The sequence below is a fragment of the Eptatretus burgeri genome, chromosome 11 (genome assembly GCF_056783735.1).
Source record: "Eptatretus burgeri isolate ZD-2024b chromosome 11, Ebu_testis_v1, whole genome shotgun sequence".
Lineage (NCBI taxonomy): Eukaryota > Metazoa > Chordata > Myxini > Myxiniformes > Myxinidae > Eptatretus > Eptatretus burgeri.
Window position 1 is genome coordinate 85,973,822 of NC_140971.1, and position 5,182 is coordinate 85,979,003.

General features: G+C 43.5%; 2 non-coding genes across 2 annotated transcripts; both read right to left on the reverse strand.

Moving 5' to 3' along the window:
- Positions 1 to 215: 215 nt before the first annotated feature.
- Positions 216 to 288, reverse strand: TRNAA-AGC (transfer RNA alanine (anticodon AGC)). The gene has a single exon. It is a non-coding gene; the product is annotated as a tRNA-Ala (tRNA).
- A 4,821-nt stretch (positions 289 to 5,109) lies between these two features.
- TRNAA-AGC (transfer RNA alanine (anticodon AGC)) lies at positions 5,110 to 5,182 on the reverse strand. The gene has a single exon. It is a non-coding gene; the product is annotated as a tRNA-Ala (tRNA).

The window sequence follows — 5,182 nt, forward strand, 5'->3', positions numbered from 1 at the left end:
TTTCGAGTCTCATGCTTTTCGAATTGAAGTTGCCAGGAAGATATTGTTTCACTCTATTATGACAGCTTTTCAAAATATGTATATTGAATTTCATTCGGAAAACGAAAAGTTTACACGTTGAAGTATTTAATTCATTTTGTCATGTTCACACGTTTTCATCTTGATTCCATTTCAGAACTATTCATTCCCTGATGAGATGTGAGAACATAAAATAATGGAGGATGCGGGCATCGATCCCGCTACCTCTCGCATGCTAAGCGAGCGCTCTACCATTTGAGCTAATCCCCCTGATGTGTCTGTTTGGCTTTTCACACGATCTATGAAGGCAATCTTTATTATTATGATGATTAATGCAAAGATGTGCACGAAAATATTTGAAGTCAACTGTGTGTCAATTGATTGTTTGGCGGTGCACAATCTTCACCCTTGTGTTTGTGTGAAATTATCCTTATTTTATATTCTCTACATCACTCGAGCACAGACAATAGGCTCTTCTGCACTCGTGTCGACTGTGAGGAAAGATTCCTTGCTCAGTCTTAAGATTTAACCAAAATCACAGTAAAATACCCTCGCGAAAGGCCCAGTCACACCTTGACGTTTTAGCCAGCTTATGCCGATTTTTGCAAAAATTTGTGTAAAACGCTGGTACACGTCGAATACGTTATGGGTACGTTTTGTATATGTTGAGACCCCGCTGAAAAACACTGCCATAAGTGGTAGTACGCTGGCTTTAAACGTTGAACTTTTGGGTTTTCCTCAAATTTTTTCATGCTTGAAATTTTACGACGTATGCCGGCGTATGACTCACGTTCTGCTGCGCTGGCCATAAGTTGTAGGCACGTTATGCAATCGTTGACACACGTTGAAACACGTTACTTGTAAGTTACTCATCAGTCGAAACATGTGGAGGTTAAGGTTAGCGTACCCGAAACTTATTTCTAACCTCTGAGTAACGTTTTATGAGCACGCAACACGAACGTTGTTCACACTTTGCAACACGTTACTTGAAAGTACTACTACTACTACCACTACTACCACTACTACTACTACTACTACTACTACTACCAACATCGACATCACTAGATTCTCTCGAACTACTACTACTACTACTAATAACATCGACATCATTAAATTCTCTCGAACTACTTCTACTACTACTACTACCAACATCGACATGACTAAATTCTCTCGAACTACTACTACTAATACTACCATCGACATCACTAAATTGTCTCGAACTACTACTACTACCAACATCGACATCACTAAATTCTCTCGAACTACTACTACTACCAACATCGACATCACTATATTCTCTCAAACTACTCCCACTGCAACTAGTACTTCTACTACTACTGCTAACATCGACATCACTAAATTCTCTCGAACTACTACTACTACCAACATGGACATCACTAAATTCTCTCGAACTACTACTACTACCAACATGGACATCACTAAATTCTCTCGAACTACTACTACTACCAACATGGACATCACTTAATTCTCTCGAACTACTACTACTGCTGCTCGTACTACTACTACTACTACTGCTAACATCAACATCACTAAATTCCCTCGAACTACTACTACTACTACTACTACTACTACTACTACTACTACTAATAACATCGACATTACTAAATTCTCTCGAACTACTACTACTTCTACTACTACTACTACTACTACTACTACTACTACTGCTACTGCCAGTGACATTGACATCTACTCAACGTGGAGTCAGGAACACTGGCGGGTTCCTCTTGTGAAGCCCATTTGTATATACCAATTCCCCTAAACGCTGCCAATACGCCAATATACGGTAGCTGTAAGTTAGAAACACATTCAGTAAGTTCTGTGGTCATCCGGAAGACATCAATCAAATTTGTCTGCATACGCCAATGTGCGTTTGAGATACGTTACACATAGGTTCAAAGCACGCTACTCAAAGGTTCAAAGCACACTACTAATATGTTCAAAGCACGTTACTCGTAGGTTAAAAATTAAGTTTCGGGTATGCTAAACATTACCTCGACGTGTTTCGACTTATGAGTAACTTACAAGTAACGTGTGTCCGACGTGTGTAAATGATTGCAGAGCGTGCCGAGAACTTACGCCAGCGTATGCGGAACTTGTGAGCCACACGTCGAGTACGTCGTAAGATTTTCAGCATGCTTGAAATTTCATGACGTACTCGACGCACCACGTAATATGACAGCATACTTCATTGTTTTTCTTCATGCTGCTAACGTATACTCAACTTACCCATACCGTATTTGACGTGTCCCAGCGTTTTAGACACATTTTTCATAGGTCGGCATACGCTGGCTAAATCGTCAAGGTGTGACTGCGATGTCGACACTTCCAATTTTCAGGCGGTTATGATTTAAATCGGCGAGTGGCAGGTTTTTAACAGAGAACGCCAGGACTTCGTCGGCGATACGTGCAGCACACTATGACGAAGTTAAACTAATCGTTGGGCATAGTTTGTGAACACCGACAACAGGCGAAGCATTCGTTGGTGTAAGTTATCTTTAACACGACACGTTCTGTGCCCGTTACTAATACGTTATGGATCCGACCAACACGTTATGAAGACGACCAAAACTTAAAAAAAAAAAACTCAAAACTTCAGCGTACGCCAACGTTTTACGTGCGTTTTTATACGTTGCCATTCCTGGCTAAAACGTCAAGGTGTGAGTGGGCCTTAAGTAATGAAGACTCTGACAAGAGCATCCGCTTCAGGATCGCCGCCCGATGTTTCTCATGCGGCGAGTCCGGAGCGACCTTCGATTTCAACCACGAGTGTGGTTCTGCCTCGACCACTTCAACACTGACTTCGGCTGCAGGAGGTGCGGTCGGGACAAGGGGGGCCCAGAGGGAAGCTGTGGAGGTGGTGTTGCGAAGCTTCAGCAAACACACCCACGGCTACAGACGTGGTGAGCCACACCGACCTGTGGGCATGCCCTTTCAACAAACTGACCAAGGGTCATGGAGGCCGTTATGAATGCAGTAGTGGTGTCAATAATCCTCTTGATCGTGTCGGGGTGTGATGATCGTTCTCGTGATGGTTTCTGTCATGCTTTGAGAAGGCCAAGGTGATTGTACTCATGGTCTCGTCTTCAAGATGTTGGTTGTCATTGATCTCATGATATTTGTGATATCTTGATAATGATGGTATCATTCGTTGGTGTCAGAGAATTCATTGTTGTCAGACAGTGAGATTCGGACCTGCAGCGAAAACAAAGCGGTTTTTTTTTTAACGCAAATTGTTCGAAAAAAATTTCAGTGAGAATATTTTAATCTGCCATGGAGAACGAACTGCTCTTGTTTTGAAAGAATGGAATTATGACTGTTTTTATGTGACAGAGCAGGACCCACATGTTGAGGGAACCGATGGAGCAGAACAACACTCGTTGCGTGACAGAGCCGATGGGGCAGAGCAGGAATGGCAGGAAAACACCAAGAAGGAAAAGAAAGAGAGTCTGAGAGCGAAAGAAGAGAGGCAGGGATGAAGATCGCAATGGAGACTGGAACGGCAGAGTGGAAAGCCGAAGAGGATAAAAAGAAGGCTGAGAAGCAGAAAAGGGTGGCGGAAGGAACAAGATGAGGGTGGAGCAGATGATATTGGAAACACACAGCAACAGGTAGCATCCAGCAAAAGTCGGGAACGAGCCGGCAATTGTCACGGATGATGTGTTCCCTCTGGTCAATGGTGCGAAGGAGGAGCTCACCCAAATAACAGAGGGCTGAGTCAGGATTCTTCCTGTTGGAGATTACACATTTGGATGTGTGCGTTGTGAAATGGATTCCGCGATCCGACCAACTGAACCCGAAATTGAATTCTCTTCAGAATAGACAAGGTGCAAAGAGAATGATGAGTGTCACATATTGGGTACTGATGGGGAACTGCAACCACATTGGGAGCCAGAGAGGGTTCAGGAGGATTCGCAATTTGAATGTCATGGAACAAACCTCTCTTTGGAGAACTCAGAGGACTCGCACCATAGAGTTGGCATTGGTTGTGAATCCTGATGAGGGGGCCACACTGCCCATCCACGAGATTTTGCAGGAGCACAGGTTAAGGAAAATTGGAGTGCCAGGCCCAAAATCAAAGAGAGCAATTGCATGTGGAGCAGCAGGTGAATCGGTTGAAAGAATCACCTTGAATGGGTTTATGTGTAAGCAGGGGGACAACTTGTTTTTGGAATATTCAGTTGGAGTCCGAGCGTTTATGCTTCGCACCATTGATGTGGGTAACTGCCTTTAAACAGCAGATAATTGGTGTGTGCGTTGAAACCCCTTACATCCCCAAAATGATCGGGAGAAGAGAGAGTCGTCCCTCGTGCTGCTTTGCGGTGAGTCCCTTGGGACACCTTTGTCGACTGCCAGAGTGTGAAAATGTACCCAGACCCTGCCTGGGTTTTTAGCTCACCTGGACTTTATTCAGGTGAGCTTATGCGATTGATCACTGTCCGTCGCTGAGTGAGTAAATCAGTCAGTCGTCAGTCTATCTGTATCACTTCAGACATCATCGCCTGAACCAAACACACGATTTTTATGGAAGTTGGCCACAAACATCATGACCCATAATGTCCCAAAATGAATCCATCGCATCAAAATCTGCGATTACTGAAGGGTTCGATGGGGACGGGAGATCTTGTACCCCCCAAAAGAGGTATTTGCTCTCTTCTCCAAAACGACACAATTTTGATGAAACTTGATGACAGCCTTCATTACCCATGATGTACCAAAGTTTGTTCACAGCAGAAAAAAATCAGGGCCTTCGAGGCTCTGCGGCGGGTTTGAGCCACAACATTTCTTGAGCATCAGAGATAAAAACAACCAAAGATTAATTCATGCCAAATATGGGGGATTGAACCCACTACCCTCGCTTGAAGAGTCCCGTGTTTTTCGAAATGATGAAGCCAAGGAGATTTTATCTCTTTCTCTTATGACAGGTTTTAACAAGATGTCTATTGAATTTCATTTGGAAAACGTTAAGTTTCCACGTTGAAGAATTTAATTCATTTTGTCATGTTCACGTTTTCATCTTGATTCCAATTCAAAAACATTAATTACCTGGTGAGATGTGAGAACGTAAAATAATGGAGGATGCGGGCATCGATCCCGCTACCTCTCGCATGCTAAGCGAGCGCTCTACCATTTGAGCTAATCCCCC